This window comes from Cyanistes caeruleus, chromosome 6 (assembly GCF_971803275.1).
Source record: "Cyanistes caeruleus chromosome 6, bCyaCae1.hap1.1, whole genome shotgun sequence".
NCBI lineage: Eukaryota > Metazoa > Chordata > Aves > Passeriformes > Paridae > Cyanistes > Cyanistes caeruleus.
This window is the reverse complement of record NC_141706.1, coordinates 57,817,751-57,842,043: the sequence shown is the minus strand read 5'-3', so window position 1 is coordinate 57,842,043 and position 24,293 is coordinate 57,817,751. Positions and strand designations below refer to the sequence as shown.

General features: G+C 41.0%; 1 long non-coding RNA gene across 1 annotated transcript in view; it reads right to left on the bottom strand.

Annotated features, from left to right (window-relative positions):
• Positions 1–508: 508 nt before the first annotated feature.
• LOC111944151 (uncharacterized) overlaps positions 509–24,293 on the bottom strand; it is a 52,557-nt gene continuing 28,772 nt past the window's right edge. Inside the window, exons 3-4 of the long non-coding RNA XR_015287743.1 lie at positions 4,362–4,529; positions 509–2,434 (exon numbers count right to left, since the gene is read on the bottom strand). This is a non-coding gene — a long non-coding RNA (uncharacterized LOC111944151). The remainder of the gene's footprint in view (positions 2,435–4,361; positions 4,530–24,293) is intronic.

Here is a 24,293-nt window from a genome sequence, read left to right as displayed (position 1 = left end):
GTATCAATATGCTCACTGTTGAGAAAGAAGTGTCTTGAAAGAGAACTGCACCCCACAAAATACACATTTTAGAGCCAAACCCCAAACAAATTATACTCCTAAGCCTCAGATCACTCAAAGAGAGACTCAATAAATTTTGGCTTCTCTACCATTGAATTTAAATAGATATTAAGACCTTAAGACACTAAGGTTTCTTTTAAATTCCTCCCTTCTGTATAATAATTTTTTGCTTTATGCATTTTCTGCTGTGACTTGTGAAGATTCCAATGTCCCAAGAGGAAGAGCCTTTTAAGTGGATGGTACAGGTGTCCAGTTTCCACAGGGAAAAGCAGTCTAGACTTGCCTCTTGACTACTGTTTAATGCAATCTCTGAGAAAAGGAAGACATAGGCTTAAACCTACCCTACTAAAACATTCTACAACCCAGGTCGCACATTTCCCAATAATTTATCTTAAAGCTGATTCATGCTCTAAAGATAACAAAGATTTAGAGATCCAAGGCCACTTCATTTGTGTTCTTTTGTGTTGACAATATTTTATTTAGGAAAAGATATACTTTCCTTTCTCAGGTATTTCCATTTTGCTAGGATAAATTATATTCAGAAATATTTTTTTGATGTCCAAAATTATGTGTATACCCCTATCCATTTCTGAATTTAACAATATTAAAAAAGAACAATAATGGGGGAATGTTTTGCTACAAACACCAGTTTTGGAATGAAAACATTTTCATCTATGAGGCTCCATTTGTTCTGCAGTTAGCAAATACTTCAATTGACACTGTTGTCAAACCAAGGACATAAAACTGAGAGTGTGATATGTTATCTGCTGCCAATTACGTAAGTTCGTGATGCATAAGTTATTGCAAAAAATGGGGTCATGACCCCTAAACCAACTCCTTTTGAAGTTGTAGTTCTTCATAAAACCTCCCGCATATTTGTATATTTTAGTTGGTTAACTCTTAACTGATTTTATGCAAGTGCTTATGAGAATGATTATATGACATTAAAGAAAAAGCAGACTCTTACGTCTACAGAAATACCAATTTGTTGATATGCTTATGGAGAGGTGAATCTGGCTAAAACAAGGATTTTAGTTCATAATCAAAGAACTTAATCCAAGTTCCTTATCAAAGAGATGCTTGAAAAGAAATATTTTTGACCATCAAATATAAATATTAAAGTTATTGCAGTATATTATCTTGCAGCAAGGTAAGAAGATTAGGACTCAACCTCTCCAGTCCTTGTCTTATCTTTTATATGATCCTTTATGACAATGTTACACTAATAACTGAATTTTCCACATTGCTTTCACTTATCTTTCTGTTTGACTAAATATGACTAAAACTCATATTCATCACATGAAAACAATGTGCAAGTAATAGACTTAAACCTTCATTTGAAAAATACCAGCAAGGCTGGGAAGAGTGTTAGGTGAAGAAATCAATTGGAACTGGAACAGCAAGGTCCTTTTTCATGTCTGGGGCAGAGGTTCCAGAAACTTTAAGACTCAAGGTATTGTGATGCTAAAGATATGCAGCACCTGCATTCTAATGCAAAGGGTTTGTTAGAGGATCATTTAGGTAAAGGTGTTTTTTTTTTTCCTTGGCTTTTTTTTTTTTAATTTCAGAAAGGAAGAAAGTATGACTTTAAAATATTAGCTCTTTTCAAAATCTGATGGAATTATGACCTTTCAGATGACTGGACAAAGCCTCTCCTAGAACAGCTAGCAGTCGTTCTTCCTCATTCAGGTCAAGGACTGAAAAACAGGTGATTCATACTCTACTAAATGACTTTACTGAGTGGTTTTCTTTTTTTCCCCTTGTATTTTTGGGACCCCCCAGCTGCCTCTGCTGCTCTGCCACTTGCTAACTTCATACAAGCAGTTACCTGTTCACTGACCTGGGGAACGACCAATGCAATAGTTCAATGGGCAACCTGAGTTCAAGCCCTTGTTCAATTAATGGTTATTTATTTATACAAAGTGAAACAGGTCCAGCAGGAGAGACAGAATACAAGAATAGCTTGATATTTTGTGGCCAGAAAGCTGGCCTGGAATATGGGTTTCTGACATCTTGCAGAACAGAAACTTGAAATCTGGACTCCTGTGCCACCTGTCAGTGTCTTGATCACAGGATGATTATCTAGGAGGAGTCAAAGTTTTCTTGCTCTTTGATGTATTTCATCCTAGGCATGAGGATCTTCCCCAGATAAGAACTTCATAAGAACTGGTAAGTACCTGCAGAAGGTTTGGTCTCAGGAGAATATAATCTCTCAGTGAAAGAATGCATCGCTGTAAACTCCAACGGGGCCATGACTAGAGCTTTTACAACCATGTAGGTCCAGGGTGGTTTGTCCATTGTGATGGTCCATCAATGTCCTGAGTTTGAAGGGGAGGTCAACAAGCAGTGCTGGAGGGCATGAGTCTCAGGAAGCCTGCAGAATGCCAAAGCATATGTCTGCGTAAGTGTCAGACTTGTAAATCAGCTGTTGGTACAAAAGTTTAACAATGGGGAAATGGTCACATTCAAACATTCGTTTGGGGATTAGGCTTATGAGTCTGGCTGCCTTTAAACACTTCAGCTGACATTGATATGAAACCAGGGCATAAAACCAGGAGCCTGACTTGTGATCTGCTGCCAGTTGCCTTCAAATTACCACGTCTGATGAGAGCAAAAAGAGATGAAGTTAATGGAGAAATGGGACAGGTCATCTGGACTCTGATAATTAATGTTCCCTAGAAAATAAAAGTTTTGAAACTTTCCTGGAAATGAAGTTTTATGATCTGCTACAACAGCCCACAGGGGAAATGCTGCAACCTACACATATTGACAATTGTGGTATTACCAGACAATTAATTTTTATGAGTAATTTCCAGAGCAACCCTCAACCATGCAGTCACGCAAATAGTGCAACAGTGTGCCATGGAATTGAGACTCAGCTAAAGGCCAAAGATTATACAGATTTATTAATATTTGCAAAAAAGTTCCCAATAGCAAGGAGCAAATTGAGCAACAGAATGGGAAAGAAGGAATGGACTTGACAATAAAATAAGTTTTGTAAGGATATGATCCAGAGCATGGTGAACTCAGAAAGATTTCCATTGATTTTTTTTAAGGTCTTGGATAGATCTCAAGAGAAATGAGACACTCTATATTATACCTTTCCCCCTACTTTCTCCATCTGAATGGAAAATACATTCTCGTTCACAACTGGCATAGCCTTTAGTGACCAAGAATTACAAGCAAAATGTTGATCACATTTGAGATGTAGAGCCAAGAATCCCTACCTAAGCAGTCCCAGAAGTGGCTCTCCCATGGCTAAGCAACTGGCAAATTCTCTCTAACAGTACCTTCATATTTCTATTAGACTCAGAAGAGTCTTACCCTGTACTTAATGTTGCAAACCCATTCTACTTTCTCACTTAAAATACAGAGAATAATGGAGTAACTGGATTTATAATTTAATTTCTCTTAAATCCTTCTCCATACACACCTTAATTGCAAAGGCAACATTTAATTGTCCTCCATTTATGTCTAGTTTAACTAGTAATAGCTGTTACTTTTAAATAGCTATTAAATACTTCAGTAGTTTTTAAACCATGCCAAGGAATACTGGCAATAAAAGAACAATGAACAGAGATGTCTGGAGATGAAGTTGTAGAACTGAATTTGTTTATATATCATTCAGAAGGAAATAATAGTTCTGTCAAAGTCCCTGTTAAAGGCTGTTAAACAGAATGATATACTTTGCATTGAGTGAGTCTACATGGCTCATGGCTTATGGCCCCAAGTGATAGATTTCCAAGATAAGCTTGGTTATCTATTTTCAAAATTTTTCCTTCAGTGGGAACAAAAGATTGCTGCCTAATATAAGTAAGATTTGAGAAACTCATCCTGCTGTGATAGCAACTCTTATTTCATCCTACACACTGAAGAACATAATTTATCTTAACACTAGGCATTGAGCAAAGCTAGCTGTGGGGAAGTGGTACTAATAGGGTTTCCTTTTACTGCTGAACTCAATTGAAATCTGCAGTCAAGCCAAGCCTGGTTTAAATACTCTGCTGGTTATTTTCTTTAACATGGTGTGAAAGACCAAGGCTGCTTTATTGCAATGGAAGGATAAGTTACCAGCAAGACATGCTGAGTTGAGGAGCTGGTGACAACACGCAGAAAGAGAAATTGGCATTACTTCCCATCACTTTGGAGATACAAGAATAAGTTTCCTTACAGAGAAAACCAAAACATTTTCAGTTGAGAATGCTCAACAGAGAGTGCTACTGTTTGGTGGATTGCAGCCTTCTCAGTGTCCAGCAGATCAGGAGTAAACACTTCCAGGTCTGTAAGAACAAGCCCCTCACCTTGCCCATGATTGGAGTGCCTGCTTCTCATCTTCTCATCAATCTGGATTCCAGGTGTATCAGAAAGCCCAAATTCCATGGCCTGAGGATTTACTCATTCCCTTCACAGCCATTGTAGGTGCTGGCTTTCCCTCTGTGGAATCACTCTGTATTGCTTCCTCCAGGATCCTGTAAGGAATCATCAGTGGAAACAGCTGTCCTTCACCTGGCCTCGACACACACACAAATCCCTTAACAACAGGCATTGGCATCTCCTTTGGCAAGGTGATCTGACCCAGGGGGCACAGCAACAGCAGTGCCTAAAGCTTTACAAGAGAACAGAAATATGCAGTAGAATTGGATTAAAAAAAACAGAAATGAAAAAGACCTGCAGTTTTCTGCTGTTACAGCACTGGACAAGGAACAGCACTTCCAGTTTAAAGTGTGTCAAATGATGAGGCCCAGATAGCGTATTTGGAGTTATCAATTTAGCTTTTGCCCCAGACCTTCCTGAGGACACTGGGAATTCCTCTGTGTTGGATAAGGCATAATAGAGGCCCTTTCCTCAAGGACAGGTAAACACATAGACATTAACAGTCAGGTTGTAAAGGATAACTGAGCTTACCCAAGGACTTGTTTTCTCAGGTTCATCTGCACTATCAGCTTGACCACACCTGTAAAGATCCCCTGTGGGTCATGTAGGTTGGCCTCTTTGCTTTGTCTTCTCTCAGGATTTTTTTTATTTTATTTTTTTTTTTTTGCAAGTTCCCTGTCCATAAAGAGGTGTGGCAGAATGATTCTTGAAAACTTGGCTCTGTTCACTCTATCAGTGTCACAGCAGATCTAGTTTTTTACCAGGATGCCCCAGTGCTATGGCTTGAGGAATGAGGGGGACACAGACTTCATTTATAAAAACGATATTAAAATCTGGTTTGTTGCCACAAATAACGTCAAGATAGAAAATCCTGATTCAAAAATTTGGATTCAAAGGTCAATATGAGTTTGTTGGACAGAAACAATTATTTAACCCATGTTGTGGAGCAACAAACCCACTAATATCTTGGTTTTATCTGGAAAGTGATGATAATGACAGAGATGATATAGGTCTATGTCTATGACAAAATTAGCAGATTTTTCTGTGGACCCCATCCAAATACTACTGAAGCCTCCAGAAAAACCCCCCACAAAACCACACAAAAACAAAGGGTGCTTTTCTGTGCTTGCATACCAGAGGAGATGTGTATCAGTTTTGCTTTTAAACACAAATCCTAGGATGCATCCAGACCCATCCAGCACACGATTACGCAGCTGATGTGTACATTTCTCCTTTTTCCACTCTCATCAAAAGGTTCATCAAAGCTGTGGAGATGTTTGATATTCCTGGTGAGATGAGGTCAGTGCCCCTCTCTTGGAGCTGATTCATATGAAGTGGAGGCTGAAAGGGGACAGAGGGCATGGGAGAGAATAGGTACTATTTTTAGCACAGAGACATTTATCAGTAGCTGTGGCATCTCTGGAAATCAGCAAAGAGAAGTCTCTGTTGGGGACATGATTCATGAAATAATACACAGAAGACATGTGGAGACCTGCAAATAGCAGACTCCCCTACAGTCATGCCATTGACACCTGTTTGCATTTGGATTCTATCATTGTGTGCCAGTATTTCAGACTTATTATTTTTTCCCTTAGTCTTTTAGGGGTTAGCACAGATGGTGACTTCTCTTGTGTGTTTTGCCCTTTACACTTGTTTCTAGTGACCACCTGACTGCCTACATTGTGGTTCTGTTCTTTTCAGAGCGCTATTGATTATATACAGCACTTTGTGGGAATCTGGTATAAAGGGACGCCTTTATAAACCATCATGGGCTCTGGATATCTATTTTTATCAACCTAAGCAATTGTTGCTTTGAAAAAGAGACCCCTACTTCCCAGGCTGTGTGTTGCTGACCTCGGTTAGTCCGAACTCCTTTGACCTCAGTGCAGCTTAAGCGATGTGACAGCCGAGTCAGCCCCTTTAATTCCAGTCTTTGTGAGGCTCATGTGATAATCATGCACTTGCTCTGTCAGAGGAACCGGCAGAGAGCGATTCTGTCTGTACTTGCTCCCTGCAGCAGACCTCTTTCTTACCTTCTCTCTTCCACCAGATTCCTTTCATTTTGTTGGTTCTATTCAGGAACAAAGAGGACTTTGTTAAATTGTCTTTGTGGTTTATTTTCCTGAACCTTGCAAGATAGCAGACTTTTGCCACTGTTTTATCCAATCCTTTATCACATGCACAATACCTGGATGCTAATGGAGGCTAAAGTATGTTAGCCTAACTATCTCCCTTTCTTTTTTCAGGTTGGAAGCCAAGGCTGACTTCTGGATGCCAAGTTAGGAATAATGGCTGGAGTAAAAACTCAGGGAGGGGTCTGTCTATACAGCTGCAATAAAGGATTCAGTCAGAGGAGCTGTAGTCATCAGTAGATTTCATCTTGTTTTTCATGTTCTCTGGTCTTACTAGGCCCCCCATGTCTTTGTAGAAATCTATTTCTTTACAGGTGTAGAGGTGTACACATCTTCATCAAATGGTCTTTGGGCACATGTTCAAAAAGAGATAAAAAGGCATTGGCTGGCCACTACAGCTGTTAATATTTCACAGCTTTTATCTAAGCCTGTGAAAATGTTTTGACATGTTAAACTGCTGTGGTCTGCACAGATGCAGAAAGGCAGTTCAAAAGAGTGAGATGAAGCACTCTAGTTTATAGATTTTACCATAAAAGTCTTCTTCAAATCTCAGGACAAGTCAGTAGTGTGGTGAAGACTAAAAAGAACAGCTGACTCTAATCTTCTGCCCTAACCACTGTCCCAGCTGCTTTTCTCATGACCTGCCACTCTACCTAGTCCCAACACATAGCTCTTAATGTGTTTTCTTTATTTAATGCATCAAAATGTGTTTTTTAAAATCATGGAAAATGTAGCCATTACTCAAGGCTGTCCTTGAGTGATAACTTTGTCTGTTTTGTCTACTGCCAGAAGGACACAGTGTTGTCCTGGATTCTCTGGACAAGGTAGTAACTGAGAGTTGCTTCATCAAACTTTTTCCCATGAGGGGAGAGATCTATAATCTTTGTTTTCAGTGGAACAGACTAACATCTCTAAAAGGCACCAAAATACAGTGCTTCTGGACTCTGTATAAAAAAGGTCAGGCGGTGTTTAATCCTGAGAGTGACCTCATGGACCTTGAGAGAATTTCATCAAGGATGTAGTTAGTTTGTATTTTGCAATAATCTGAAGGAAATAAGCTTGACATTTCAGAGATAAAGCTCACAAGCAGCACCATTCCAGTCACCCAATGTACTTTGTAAATGGGATTTCTGTGCTGTTTATTTCTAAAAAAGTCTCATGTTCAAAATCTGAAACTTTCAGCCCTTACTTGAGCAAAAATTGCAGAAACCAGTATGAATAGTGCCAATATGAATAAAGCAAAGTGAAATAAAAGCTGGAGGATCTGGTGCTGTGTTATTTGTCTCATGCTGCAAAACTTCAGCAAATTTGTCTCCAGTGAGCAAAGTGAGCAGTTTTGACAGCTTTTATTATATTGAATTACAATGACAAATAGGGGCATTGGTTTGCAGAACATTTGAAAGCGTGATAAACACAGTCCTAATGAGAAAGATGTTTCTTTTTATTTGACAGAACACCACTGTCTTTCCTCATGCTTACAAGTGCACACACACACACACAAAACAAACAAAAAACCTGGTTATTTGAGGCAAAATTCCTGAAATATTATTCTCTAAATCTTTAAGCTTTCACTTATTACTTTTTATTCACAGAGGTATTTGATGATTATATTGTCCACAGAAATTGTAGCAGTGATAAAATAAAATAAAATTGTTAGTTCAAGTACAGAGTACCACGGTGTTTTCTTATGAATTTAAGTATGAATTTAAAATCAAACATGGTTTTCAACATTAAAAATCTTATTGTCCAGAGGATAAATGGTGCTTGCAGGAAAAGAATGGCTCCTATAGCCCTCATGAAATTATAGTCTCTAGGTTGTTTGACTCGTTTTCCCCACCACGGTGCTTTTTGAACTTTGAAGCCTACAGTGAGCAACTTGTACTATAGAAGAAAATAATTTAGCATCCACGTGCACACAACAGTTGTAGCAAGCTCACTGGAGAGAAATCTGTTTGGAAAGCAGCTAGTATTATGGGTGCTGCTAAAAATAGCAATAATAGCAAGATAATTTTGCTTATCCACCAGTAACACTTGCAAATGAAGGCATTTTGCTGCAGCTGTTAGGATTCAATGACTTCTAAAAAGGTGTTTAGTTCAAGATGCTGGAATTTTACATGAATGTGGATTTCACTGAAAACTGATTAGTGCTGCTGTCTGTTGTGTTTATAAACGTGCATCCCTCTCCATCTTCTTTAAACATAAAGAGTTGCTGTTGCCTGTGCAGATTCATTTTGTTATGCTGGTCCCAGACCATATAATCCAGCACCTCTTTTATTTTTGATGTGGCAGTAAAATGGAACCAGGAGGTTATTGCTATTCAGACAAGGGCTCACACATTTGAGCCCTCCCTGCAGGTACATCTGTGTGTGCATGCCCTTCACACATGCATGTCCCTGCCAGCATATGTGCTTATCTTGCTGGGTTTCTAATTTTCTGAGGAATTTTCAGGAGACTTAGCTGTGCTGTGTCTCTGCTGGCTGAGTTATTTCCTTCCTCCTTCCTTACTTTTCACTTGCCTGTTCCTCTCTGTGCTCCCTGCATGCCTGCCTCAAACACTGCAGCCTGCTGAGATCAAGCCCGCCCCGGGCAGGGACACTTCTCCTGGTGCCTCCTGCCAGCATTGCCTGTTCTCTGCACGTTCATCAGTCCGGGAACTCGCTCTCTGTGTGCTGATGCTGATGCTGATGCTGATGCAGTGGGGTGCAGTACCAGCTGAGATGAAGCCGCCAATAAAGCCACAGGAGCACAATGCATATGGAAATGAAGCAAGATATGACAAACCTGCCACTAGGGCAGCCTCAGCTCACCCAAACCGTGCTGAGCAGAACAGCTGAAGGAATTTTTCATGTGTTGTCACATCCTCAAAGCTTGTTTTTCAGAGCATAGAAATGCCTTTTGTTGTCTCTGAAGCCACCTCCTGTACATTTATGACTTGTAAATCAGTCTTACTTGGATTCAGCAGAATTAGGGATAGAGAAATCCTATTCGGTCTTATTATCATTTGAACTACCAGAGCAGTATTGTTCTATATGTTAATTTGCCAAGCACCATGTTCCTGTTCAAATAACTCAGTGTAAACACCATGTGATTATTGTCTGTGCCTCTTAATACATAAAAATGTGTTTGAAAAAAGAGTTTTAATATTTCCATTAGAGTTCAAACACCTTCCTGTTTCTTTTTAAAGATTTAGCCATTCCTCCTCATCAAGAATGTTATGTTAATTTTGATGGGGCAGTGGAGAGAGGGTGAAACTACAGCGACAGTTTAAGCTGTATGTTCTTTAGTTAAGTTGCTTTTGGTCTCCCTGTTGGATGAACTGATTCCCTTAAAACAAAATGCAAAAGGAGCATTGTCTCCTGAAAGCTCTTCAGAAGCACAGTGAGGAAGGAAATACCTTGTTTGGCTCCTTGCACCCAGGGCAGATTATTCCCAGTGGCTGCTCAAAGTGATGTGCAAGACAGTACATGCTCTCCCGTGTGCTCCAGCCCTTGGACAGGAAGGAGAGGTGGGAATAAGCTACCATCACAGGCAGAGAGGGAGTTTATTTGACTGAGATGATTTTAGTCCAATGCATCTACTCCCTGTCCAGCAGTCTTGTCTCTCAGCTCACATTCTTGCAGCCCCAGCTCACTGCGAGACACCTTCCCCTCTATCCCTCTGCCAGCCATTCCCATCCAGTCACACCCTGGCAGCCTTCTTACTCCATGGTCAGGGTTTCTGCAGAGCTGTGTGCTGTGGCATGGCATGGAGCACCTCTGTGGTTAGCACTGCTGCAGTCCCAGAGCAATGAGGTGGCACCTTCCCTCTGTGGAAGGGTTGCTGCCATGGCAACCTTCACCAATGACAGACTTAAAGCAAACAGGTATGTGCCCAAAAGTAAGGAGACTTCTCACCAGGATTTTTTGCCTGATTTTTTTTACTGAGGCCAGTAAAGATAGAGGCCTGATGCAAGGAGACATTCAGGTGGAGACCTGTTAATACCAGGTGAGAAAGAAGATGCAGCCCTGGAAGTGTGTTCCTAGAAGGAAGGCTGACAGCTCTCTCTGACACTGTGGTGATATTGCCATGTTGTTACCAGTGTAACAAGCTGCCCAATGAAAAAGGACCTGATGGTCCTGGTTGACAACAGCTGAACATGAGCCAGCGTGTGCTCAGGTGGCCAAGATGGCCATGGGCACCCCGGCTTGTACCTGGAATAGTGTGGCCAGCAGGACCAGGGCAGTGATCATTCCCCTGTACTTGGCACTGGTGAGGCCACACTTTGTGTTCTGTGCCCAGTTCTGGGCCCTCACTTCAGGAAGGACATTGAGGGGCTGGAAGGACACTGATGTCCAGAGAAGGGCAATGGAGCTGATTAAAGGTTTGGAACACAAGTCTGATGAAGAACAGCTGAGGGATGTGGGGGTGTTTAGTCTGAAGAAATGGAAGCTTGGGGAGACCTTATTGCTCTTTACAACTAACTGCCTGAAAGGAGATTGTGGTGAGGTAGGGGTTAGTCTCTTCTTCTTATGAAAGCAATAGGATGAAAGGAAGTGGCCTTAAGTTATGCCAGGGGAGGTTTATAAGGTTTATTAGGAAGCATTTGTTCAACAAAAATGTTGTCAGATATTGGGAGGGGGTGCCCAGGGCTGTGGTTGAGTCACCACACCTTGAGGTATTTAGAGGACATGTAGTTGTAGCACTTAGGGACATGGTTTAATAGTGGTCTTGACAGTGCTGCATTAGTAGTGGGATTTGATGACCTAAAAGTTCCTTTCCAACCTAAGCGTATCTATGATTGTATGATTTTGGTGCTGTAGCTGGTGAACATCAGCATCAAGCTGGAGAGACACCTATTGTGATTTGGACCTCTCTGTAGGGTGGTGGGTCATCATGTCTCTATAGTGACAGTGAAAAAAAGAGGGAGAACATGGAGGCACACTTCAAAGGAGATGAGAAGGCAGAAAAGAAATGAGGGAGCAATAGCATGGTGTTGGCTTAGAAATCTGGAGACATATGAGTATATTTGGTAGCCTTAGGGATACCTCTCTGGTCTGGACAGAGACTGAAGCTCCTGGTGGCTGGAAGAGAAGTGGAAAGAAACCTCTGTACATGCTGTGTGACTGGCAGTGGAGCTGGAAAGGGACACTGTCTCTGAAGGGCATGTGAGGAGGAAAGACAGAGGAGCGAAAGACAGATACTGCCAGAATGATTTCTTGGTGACCTGGCTTATGGGTGGCTTACCGGTGGCCTGGAATGGGTTATGCAAGAGGCTGCAATGACCTGTCCAGCCTGTCGCCCCAGATTTGTCATGCTGAGGTCAAGTAGCTGATCACATGCTCTGCTGGGAGCTTGCAGGCAGCCAGACCCATACTTGTATTGATACAGTGCCTGAATCTCTGTAGGAGACTGTCAGTAGAGTTTGCCCAGGTGCCGAAAAGTGTTCTGTTGCCAATATCTGAGGGAGGATGAAAACCTTAGCTCCCATGGCACAGAACAGTGTTTCAAATAGCTGCTCTTTTGCAGGTGTCTGGTGTAGTTATTTCTGCACCTTCTGTTTAAGACTTAGAAGGGGAAGAGAGGAAATCTCTCTGCTGAGGTATTTCTGGAGGATACTAAGGAGTTTTATTAGTTTGTTTGGGTATCTGGAGAGTGCACATAGAGTAACAACCTATACCAGCCTTCTGTATTTTCAGTGGACACATTGCATGAACAGACTAACTAGTAATCTCACAGACCTCTATCACAATTGCACACATGACCAGTAATACTGGTGAGAACTCAGAATGGCAAAACTCTCTAAGGAAGCTGCAGAAATTTTCTCTTTCACTACAGGTTTCTAGAAGGGGAACTGCAGGAAGCCCTGAAGTTGGACAGATAAATACAGAAGTGTTGCCTCCATCAAGGGTAATCCTATACACATAACACAAATTCTTCCAGGGAGAATGGACACCTCCTGTGAGCATGAAGAGAGGATAACACTGAATCCCATGCCTGCCATCAGTCTGGGATAGCTGCCCTTACCTTTGGCATCAGTCTTGCCTATGCCTTGGAGGTCCACCTGAACAAGTCTGTCCACCTGACACAATGGACTGTTTTTAAGAAGGCAGATCTTGTGATAGGTAGGAAATAGTACCAAGGGCTGTGTGGATGGGCACAAGCAGTTTGTTCAGTAGAGATGAAGCAAATGGGAGCAATGGTGATGTGGCTGCTGCTTGCATGTTGGACAATGGATACCAGAGAGCTTGGAGCACAGCTCACCTTTGATGTGCTTGCTGTGCTGTGGAGCCCAAGGGATGAGTGTGCTGCGTGGGTCAAACTGGAGCTGGGCATGAGGTGGTTCAGAGGCTGGGGCTCACTCTGGTTGCTGCTTGGTGGAAGTAACCCTGGGCAGTGGGACATGGGCTCTCTGCATTACTGACACTGAGAGAGGAATATCTGTCCTGTTACATTAACAGGGAATGGATTTGGACTTCCTAAGTCTCTGTTAGATTCTACTGCAACTCCAGCACTTGAATCTGTTTCTCTTATTGTACATTATTCTCCTCTGGGGAATCCCTCTTTCTCTGTATAAGAAACACAAAGAATAAGCCATAACAGACTTTATTAAGTTATCCAAGAGATGTTGTGCAGGACAGTGTCCCTGGAAGTCATCCCCTTGCTCTGAGGAAAGATCTCAACTAGATGGTCCCTGAGAGAAATTCCTGTAACTCCTCCCTGCCACCTCCAGTGATGCAGCATCAACTACACACTGAGGTTTCAAAGCTTCACTCCCCTTGCACCTTGCACTTCATTTATTTTTGCTCTCCTGACCTCAATGTATCTTTGCTGCAAGTCAAGATTAAAATTTCTTGTCCAACTCTTGCTGCATATGGCAACGCTTTCCTTTGGTAACAGCCTTTCCTTCATACTGGACAACTCTTTGGAGGCCTCTTTCCCTCTATCAAGGCCTCTCTTTTCCATAGCACTTAATCTTCCTGCTGTGCTCCACTGGCCTCTCTCTGGCTCCCCTGCACTGCTCTTCTGGTGCGAGCCTTGTGTCCCTGTGACCTTGTTAGCAATTTAGGTCTAATATTTGATACTGAGCACAAACCTAGGATTGAGGCAACTTGCTCCAAAGACCAGGATCCTGGCAGAGTTCTAGCATGTGGTGCTCCTAAAGAATAATAACTCCATGAGGATTTGGTGACCCCTCTGTAAGACCTACGGAAGAGAGTGCTGGCCAAGGCCTGGGGAGTTCTGTGGCATGTTGGCCCTCCCTGCTCCATCTGCTTTCTATTGTGCTTGAAAAGGAAATGAACTGAGCTAAATGATTTCAAAGTGACATTCTCCACACTGCACTCTAATTTCATAATTGCCATCTCCATGCAGTTCCCAGTACTAAAATGTTTAAAATAACAGCCTTCGAAAAGAGCCAAAGCTTCGAAAGGCCATGCACCACCTCTGCTGGAGTAGTAAAATGATGGCAGAATAATTTCCACATGCAGTGGATGGGTGTTTGGTTATTTGGGGGTTGAGCATAGTTACTTCCTTTGCCAGGAATTTCTCTAAGTCAGGAATCAAAATTACTTTTTTCCTCTGTGAACTCTCTTTAAAAGCTATATTGACTGATGTACCAGCCATGATTTGGTCTACTGTGGATCTCAAACTTTCTGGTGCAAATTTTTTAACAGACAGAAGAATCTTTTTATTTTTTAACATGGAATACTCTGCATGTCCATATGGACAGAGGGATGAGATAAATTTTTACTCTCTGCCCTTTGATCTGATTAACTTCTCATGTGCAGTTCCGTAAATGCCTCTGTAGCAATGATAGCACTGTCTTGGTTTAGTCTGACATCCATTAACAGCATCTTCAGTGTGATGTAACACCTGGGACAAAAAAGATAATGTTCAGCTAGCTGACAGTGGGCTGCTACCAAAGATGTGTTGGTTAGTGGTGCTTTATACACCGTGGCTCAGAGACACTTCAGCATGCAAAGCTGCAGGACTAATTGTGATTTTTCCTAACCCATTAGTTGCATTCTTTCTCTAATGTTATCTCCATTTGCTCCATGCACACCTCGTATTTTCTCTTCTCTTGTGTTTTTGGTGTGATTTTTTATTTTTTGAAATCTTCCTCTGAATCAGTTCTGCATTTTTAGCTTAATATATCTACCACCATGATTGACTTTGCTGTGTAGTATTGAGTCCACTTCTGGAATTCATCAAGTTATTGTAAAGACTCTTGTATGTATTCCATTAAGTGAATGTGTATCTTGCCATACCTTTAAACAACTCTTCTGTTGATTTTGACAGAGAGAATTCAACTTTTTCCTTAAAGTAAAAAACAACCAGAATAAAAATAGCAAGCAATCTTTTCAGCAATGAGCAGTCAGAATTTATGTTCTCATTGGGCACAGCTCTGAAGATGTGATGATTCCATTCAGCTGAGCATCAACAAGATCAAAAGACTTTGTTGAAATGTAACTGTCACTTTGATCAGAGCTGTACTGGAAACTTAATGAAATGAGTGGCTTCTTTTGACGGTTACTTCTTTTGACTATTTCTAGTTGTGGTTTTGATACTATGGGAAAATAACCTGACCCTGTTAAGTCCAGACACCGTGGCTGGATTTTGGGTGAGAGATTAGATCAGGCTTTCGTTTCTTCTCCAGTAAATACAGTTGTCTTGAATTTTGCCTTGAATTTTGGGCCCATCCAGCTAATTTCTTAAGTTAGACATTTTTTTTTCTTTTTGCCCTGATCACAAGTTATTTCATTGATTTCAGATTTTCCAGCAATCTCAGTAATTATGAAATGGATGCTGTTTCCTATTCTGAAGAGGAGAAACGATTAGATGGCCAATGTCATAGCCTGGGACCTGAAAAATTTGGATAAAATTATGTGGCAAAGTCTGTCCATCTTTTGTGTGAGGGTTCAATAACTTGAAGTTAGGTTGTGTTGCACTTCCTTTGGGCTTGACTTTACGAAATCACTGTGGAGGCTGGAGAAGACTGTAGTAGAATGGAGTTGGTTTGAGAGGTTGGAGTCAGGAATGAACAATGCAGGTCTCTCTATAGGAAGATTTTTGACTGATCCTTCCTTAGCATTCTCTCACTCAGATGATGACTGAGTTTATCTTTGAAGCTATTTACCCCCAGCTAAGTATAAATGGCTGGGGACAAATCAACCTGTTTTTTCAGCTTAGTTCTGAAGTTATCTATAAAACTCTTGGTTCAGTGTATTCAGCATTCTTTTTTGGACTATGATAATAGTTTCTCTGGAAAAGCCAATTTTTTCTTGTTTTTCAATTGGGTTTTAACTCCTTTGAATACCTCTGAAAGTCTCAAATTTGAAGTTGGGACATTAATTTCCTCAAGTCTAATTTTACCTTGTTGTATAATCCTTAGAGCCCTACCACCTTACACAAAACCAGATGGTGATTTCGACTTTTAAAAAATGATGAACAACCAGTGAGTGCCTGCAGATGAGGTACTCCAAAGGCTCTTCTCTCTTTTCCTAACAATCCTCTACAAGCAGCAGCTGTAGTCATGTTCAGAGGTTCAAGTGACTAGATTTGGGACAAATGAACATCCTGAATTTTGATGCTCAGCTTTGAACTTTATGGTGTTTAAAATATTTATTGCATGTGAGACTTAAAACTACAGTTTCCCAACACTGTAGTTTTGCTGCTCCTGACATGGGGACCACCTTCAGAGCTGGTGATACAAATGTTACACACTTGTTCTTGCTCTTAGAAGACATTGTAGTAGCACTTGTCTTCAATTTCTGCTTTTTACATCAGAAGTCAGCTGGCAATTTTGCTGGTATTGACTCTCTGGCGATACAGATAAGACATCTGCCTTGTCCAGAGTTTGAACTGTCCCCAGGTTCCCTGCAGAGAAAGCTTTGTGTGGGAATAAACATTCATGTATTTTTTTTTCCCTCAAAGTGACACTTTTCAACCAGGGTTGGTACCAGGTTTCTCAGAAAAACGAAGCGGATGGCTAAAGATTACCTTTTGGCCTGAGGGCTATGGCCTTTTGAAAGAATCTTGCTTGAAAAAACAAACAGGAAAAGCCCAAAGTGGAAGAGTAGTTTTGAGCTGTCTTCAGTAAAAGGAGTACTTGGTAGCAGAATGGCGTGACACCTTGTATCCCTCACAATGAATATATCTGAATTCTAATTTCCTGGACTTTGGAGAGGAGTCAAATGTCTGAAGAGTTTCTTTGCTCACGGGTCCAAAACTCCTGCATTCAGAGAGCCGGGCAGACAGCTTGTCTCCACTTTCTTTGGGAGTGCATTGCCAGATCTTGCCTGGCTGCTTCTGACAGCCAGTATTTCCCACTGCAGGGCCGGCTGCTGCCTCCTCCTGTTGTCTCTCAGCTGCCTGGGAAGCCCAGCAGCCAGTTTGGACCCTGCCATTCACAGGTCGCATTCACTAGCCTGTGTCTTGTGTGTGCCATAATCCCAGCATTTGCTAAACAGAATAGAATATGGATGTTCCTGTATTTCTGCTGGGCAGACGTGCTCCCCACAGTCCTGATGAGGCAGAGGCTGCCTGGCCTCCACTATCACAGCCATGGGGATAAGCCATGAAATTTCCTCCTGATTCCTAGGTTACTTTATGACCTGAAGCTTGAAAGTGTAAAGCTTTCCAAAGCACTTGGCTTTATCAAATGCTTGTAATTCTGTGTATTTTTATTACCCATGTGAAGGTTTCCACCAATGTAACTTCATGGATTTCTAGCAGAACAGTCTTGATTTCTAGCCATGTAAGAAGAGGATCATATTCCAGGACTTTTCAACCTGGGACAATTATATTTTCAATTGGAAGAAGCAGCATTTTGTCTATAGACATTTTCAAACCTAAATTAATCTGCTCTTTGTGGTCCACCAATTAATTTCATTGATATTTTGATTTCTTGGCCTGTTTTTAGATGGAAATAAAAGCTGAAATAATAAGATTCCCTCCAGATTGGAAATTCTGCCTTTTGATTAGGTCTTATGCAGCATGGGATTCTTTTATTGCCTAATTTAACACACATACACACACACACATACATGTATATATATATACACATCTCTCTTTAATGAGCACCTTAGGACCTTAAATAAAAGTTTATTACAATTGAGTGTTACTTGTAACAGCATTTGGCAATTTACCAACAAACAGAAATGTCCAATTTTAATCCTGTAGGAATTGTATAGTAACTTCATGGATAAGCTTCATATTGATCAACTCAAAAATATCCTGTAAGGAATGCAATAAATACTTGAGAATAGAACACTTGTGTATTCACAAACTAAACACAGCTTGCAGTGAAGAAAGCAAGAGAAGTAAAACCATGATACCAAGGTCAGTCTCATGTCCCTGACATTTTTCTGTGTGGGAATTTGGCACAAGCAGATCTACTATAGCAAAATCAGAGTGTTTTGAGCATGCTGAACATCCCTTTTAAGCTCCCCCAGGCAGCTGTTTAACACTCCCCTCTTGTTGCTGCATTCCTCCTCTTTATCTCTGGTGTTTGGAGCTGTTGCTCTGCTGACCTTCATCTTTCCAAATCAACTTCTCTGCCTTGCAGACCTTTTTTCCCTTTTTTTTTTAAACAAAAGTTGACCTACGTATCTTTAAGTATTTAGTTCAAAACATTTGTTTCACATTTTACTTTCCCTGCTTCCTTCTCTTTCCACCTCTATCCCCAGGCTTTTCAGGACTGTGGCACTTGCTTTTAGGAGAAGTTCTTGAAGGGAGACAGGAAAAGCAAGGGGGCACCTTCATGGTTAGGAAAACACAGGGGAAAGTAATTTCACTTTGTCTCTCTCCCTCCAGCTAATACCGGGAGCTTTTTGTTGAGACTGGTTGCATGATAGCTTAAGGGCTCCTCTTCCCTGGGGGTCAGTGGGGACAATGGGTGTTGAGCACCTCTGAAAATCCTTCTTCTTAGGAAGCCCTGCCTAGAAAGGCTGGGCTAGGTCAGGCTTGGCTCCACATGGCTACAGGTCGACTCTGATTTGGGCCTGGTCTCACCTGACATATGCCAACCCAATGGCTCAGCTAGTCTTTGGCTATTTTTGTCTTTTCTTTAGGGAGACAGCTTGACTGCTTAACGCAGCACTTAATTCTCAGGTCATGATCTGCATGTCTTCAGGTCATAGGGGAATTTTGGCTTGCCAAGTGTTAAACCTTCTGTGTTTATCAGCATTAAACCTTAATATGGTTACTGCTCACTGCTCACCGTGCTTTGTTTCAGTCTTGTGAAGACTATGACATTTAGCTTAAGGGCACTGTAGACAGCAACTCAAGCTTTGTTTAAGACATGGCAGATAAAAAATTTTCATGCTACTAACATATGATAGGGATGTGGGACATTTTACACTGTGTAAATACAAAACTAGCATGTTACAAGGATGAGGTATTTGATATTTTCTTCCCAAGGAAAATATTTACTTATTTTTATAATATTGATTTGTACATCATTAAAAACCACCTATTTTGTTAGCTTTTGTGTGAATTAGGGGATGGAATCTTAAATTTATTTTAAAAATAAAAACCACATCATGCAATCATTTCTACACAATGTAGGAGTGCTGACCTCTTTACTCACTTCCAAAGAACATTTCTGGTTGGCTTTTCCAGCCGCTGCAGACCTAGCAGCCTGCAGGTGAATGACATGTGGGGAGGACTCACTCTCTTCAGTCTTCCCACCTTCTTATTTCTCTGATAGCTTTGGATCAGCACAAAATTCTTTTCCCACTGAGCATCTGCTGACCTCAGTGATCTGCTGAAGTCAATCAGCCTCTGCTGACCTCAGTGATTTCCCTAAGAGCTATAGTGTACAGGGAGGCTCTCCTGTCCTTAACACCCGTATGTTAAGGGTCTGTCCCAAACCTCACTGAGTCCATGGCAAGCCTTTAACCAATCCAAATAGTCTTTAAACTGAGTCTTACTGTGGAATTTGCTAGTGGAATACAATGGGGATTTTGTGTCCTGACATGTTTTAAGCAGGAATGCTTTACTGCTTCTGGACAAAGAGGGTAAAGTATTTGTATGGGATGGGATGGGATCAGTTCCTGATGTGGGTCGAGGGATGTACTTGTGTAAGAGGCCATGAACAACTCCTTTGAAAGCACTGAGGGTTGTTTAAAAGAGCACTTAGCCATTTTTAATCTAGCTACAAAAATGTGTGCAAATCTTATTTCAAGGTAAGTGGAATAAAAGCAGATACTGAGATATCAAATTTAATCTCTATCCAGAACACTGTAGTAAACAAAGAAAGAAGAAAATACCTAAATACCAAAGAACCATGCAAACATACAAGGTCTTTTAAGTTCTTGTTTGCCTGGACTCCAAGCAATGCCTGGTTGTACACTATACATTTGCAGGTGGTATTTCTGTTTGATATCATTCAGACCTCCAAAGCTGTCTTTTCTCCAGGTGGAAATGTGTGGAGGTGTTACTTTACTTAGCTATATGAGAGGGTCTTACACAAGTGCTTGGATGAGGTCTAGCTATAAAAAGCAGTGATTATTTTGCCTTGTATGTACTCCTTAAGGGAAAAGACCTATACAACAAGGGAATTTGCTCTTTTCCATATTATGGAGGAATTGCTGGCATGTTACAATGTGTTATTATTGGAAGCCAAATTCTGACCTCATTTGTAAATGTACAGATTTTATAGAATATGAGAGGCTCGGATGTGTGTAAATGAGATCAGGGGTTTACTTCATTTTACAGAAATTTAAAGTGAAATACAACCATAGAAAAACAGAGGCGAAAGGGTGCTCAAAAGTACCTCAATCATCTGTGTGTAACAAGGTAGGACCAATTACACCTGAGTCATTCCTGTCAGCTGTTTATTTAACTTGTACTAGAAGAATACACAGTACAGGAAAATCAAGATGATCTATTCCAATGCCCAGATGATATATTCCAATGATTCACAGGTAGGTGGGTTTTTCTTAAGTCAAATTGAATCTTCCCTACTGCAATCTTAGCCCTATTCTTTTTTTCCTATCTACCACGCAGTATCACACTCCTGATTTTTATATTGCTAGGAATATTTTCCTGTGTTGTCTATCTGGAGGTGTTCACAGACATGTTTTCCAACAGAACAATTGTAATTTAATTAAGGTGCTATGAGGCAACAAGAATAGAAACTATTACGTCTACTAACAACAGTCATATCTCTGCTTATCAGCGTAATAGCAAACCAATTTAATTAAATGCATTGGCTCAGTCAAGAGAGTTTGCAGTCTGAATTTGCCATTCCTGTTAATGGAGCCAAATCTGTTTATTTTTAGGGATTCCAGAAATTCATGTAACCATTTTCCAAGAATGGTTGTTGTCAGCAGACTGATAGTAGTGTTGAATCATTTGTGCTGGTTGTAACAATGATTTCTATTCCTGAAGAGGTATCCATTGAAAGGCAGGAGTATGTGCAGTTACAGACTGTGATGGGCATGTACGATGTTGATGATGTGAAGAGGACAGAAGGCCCTTTAAAAGAAAACCAGCCAGACCACAGAGAGAAGGGGATTCAAGGTAGGGCACCATGGACTTGGCAAAGGAGATGAATATTTTGTCCTTGTAAAGGAAGCTTTCTAAAAATGCCTCACTGTTGGCTCTGCTCCACTGACATTAGTGAAGCTGGAAGACATAGTAATAGTCTAAAAGATCAAAAGCATGAGTGGGAATTCTCTGCTGGGCCATACTGGTGGAGCTGGAGAAGGTCTCAAAACAGTGGAAAATCCTTAGTGATCATCCCTACTATAGAAAGAGCCCCATGGAGCTTCTAAGAGTTAAATCTCCAGGAAATAAAAAGACGGTGAGAGAGTGTGAGAGATGCAGTGCAGACCATTCCTAATAGGAGTAAAACTGAACATAGCTCAAAATACAATATACAGAATATAATTGAAGAAGATGTTTTTTGAATGAACAATAACCTTTAAATTCTTTAGTGTGTGTTCTCTGAGCTGTAGAATGTTCTGATTGTTAAGGCAATTAGCTTTTAAAAATAGTTATTTTTTTAGCTTTTAATTACATGCTGCGTTTTGCCTTTGTTATTAGAGGGGGTCAGTAAGGTTACTGAAGTAATTATTGCGCTCTGCTTGGCACTGGTTAAAGCATAACTGGAGTAACTGCATTCAATTCTGTATGAAAAAATCTGGACAAATTGAAGAATTTAGAGTGGAAGAAAGATGGTAAGAAGTCTGGCATTCAGATCTAAGAGGAGAGGTTAAGATAACTTGGCACCTTTAGCCTAAAGGCAAAAGTAGAGTGTGGGGAACATAATAAGGGGAGACATAAAGGAATGTTATAAAGAGGACAAGGATCAATTATTCTCATTAGTCAACAGAGATGGGACAAATAATAATTGGCTGAAGCAGAAGGGAAGTTTTAGGTTAAATATTAGACAAAACTGTAGAAGAACTGTTCGGCAGTTGGACAAGCTGCCAAGAGCCGTTGGACAATCACTGTCGTTGGAGTTATTCAAGGCCAGACACCCATCTGCAGGAACAGTTATAGAATAATTAGATCAATCCTGCCACAGACAGAAGGGTAGGCAAGGGGTCCTTCTTGCCTCAGTGACCAAGATTTTGTTATGGATCTACTTTTTCAGGATTCATGCCCACCCACTATTTTGTAAACTATGGTGTCTGCTTCAGCCTCCACTAAAATCAAGAAGGAGAGCAACAATTTAAAGCTGCTCTTCATAGGGTCAGAAAACATGTGAGACATAAAATTATCCCCTGATCTGTGGCCATGCATTTCTTTTTATGGCTTCTTAGAATGAGACTTCCTCTCCTCTGGGCGTCTCTGCTTTGTCCCTTTGAACATTTGAGCTCTGGGAGCATAAAGTAGTAACCAAAACAGAGTAAAATGGCTTTGGGCTTATTCATTGCTATTCACTACTTTATGGCAGCTTTCAGAAGTTGAATTGTAAATAATGTCTGTGTTTTATTGACAATATGCTCCTCATCTTCCCTACGACTTATATGGAAGAAACCAATCATGCCAAGTGCAGACTCTGTGGTATCAGCAGATCTCTTCCCATGGATCTGTTGAGATGCTGAAAACAAAGCAAACCAGGAGTAACTCTACAAAAATTTGCTGTGCTATAAAATGTTTGCCAGCTGGATTGGACCCAAAGATTGGCCTGGACAGGTTCTTCTTCCAACTACATAGCGAATGAATGTCAAGGCATGGCTCCAAATAGTGGTCACTGTGTTTGCTAGCAGAGCAGATCATTTTTAGAGGTACATCACACTGTTTTCAGCACATCCGAGATTGGAATCTGGCTGCATGATGGACAAAAAAAAGAGATGGCTTATGTTTGTTCTGAGAGGCACTGCAGAGATGATACAAAGGGCAGTGAGCTAATTTGTATTGCAAAGAGTGGTCTTAAAATGGTAATTACATATGCAATTATAAACCATGAGCCCAGCTTGTTTATTTTTCCCCTCTAGTGCTAATGAAAAACAAAATAGTCTTAGTGTTTTGTGAGATCCTGGTGCAATGCAAGCAATCATTTGGCTGGCTAACCGGGAGGCAGAGACACGGTATGACACTGGTTGTGTTAAAAAAAAAAAAAAAGGAAAGAAGAAAGAAAAAATAATGAATAAAAGAGAGCCAGTGACAAAGACTTTAAATCCCCAGAATAAAGGAAAAGTCATACAAAATCCTTGTATTTGCTAAGCCTCATAACACTGAGCAACCCCTAGTGTCTGGAATGCCTTGGCTGGCTGTGCTCTGTCCGCTTCGAGCTGGTAACGTTATCTCAGAGATACAGGGATATGTCTGCAGTGGTGATAACCTCTCTGCTGAGTCAGGAGACCTGAAAATGGTCACAGAGCAGGAGATGCCATTGCAATGTGATGCACCACCCAATGTGTAGAGTGAACAACCCCGTGACTGGACGCATGGGATGTCTTCACTAAGCTCTATTGACCTTATTTTATTTCACATTCCCATTTCCTGTGACACAAAGCAAAAGGTGCTGTGGTGCTTTGAGGGGGGCTGCATAGGAGGGCTCCATGGTGACTTGGGAACCCTGGGAAATCTAACCCCCCTGGGGGTTAGATGGCTAGTTACTTCCCCCAAGAGGCAGGAAGGGCTGATGGTCCTGCAATTTGCTCCCCATCACAGCCCTTGTACTCACAGGGGTTCTGTGAGGAATCATGGAAGTCCCAGCTCCTGGCTTCACTCTCCCTCAGTCTGAGGATGCTCAGATTATCTTCTGCAGAGTGTGTAAAGGGACAGGGAAGTTGCTTTACATAAGGCCTGGTTTTCTACCCTAGTAGTGTTGAAGGAGACCATTTCATACCATTAAATGTATTTGTCTGCATTTCTTTTCTAAAAGCAGATTGTACACTTGATGAAAAACTAATATTTAAGCAGACAGTGGCCTTTGAATTCAGTTATCCTTGGAAAATATTATATATATATATATATATACATGTCTAACAGGTCATACATCTAACAGGGGAGGAAAGAACCTTTTCTTCTGTAACGCCTATTAATGAGTCTACGTGCAAAACTTCATCAAATGGTTTTTGGAACTATAAACCCTTCCTTTCTTGGCTTAGTTCTTCAGGCTTTGCTAACCCACTTTTTTTTTGATGCTGTGTCATCCTGGACTAATTCACATGTGAGTGTGAGGGGGAAGAGTACCTTCATCACCCCTTCAGTGCTGAACTGAAGCGGCCTGGAGGGCCGAGGGATGAGGCATTTCTACCTACTAAAGTGGCTGATATCTTAGCGTGG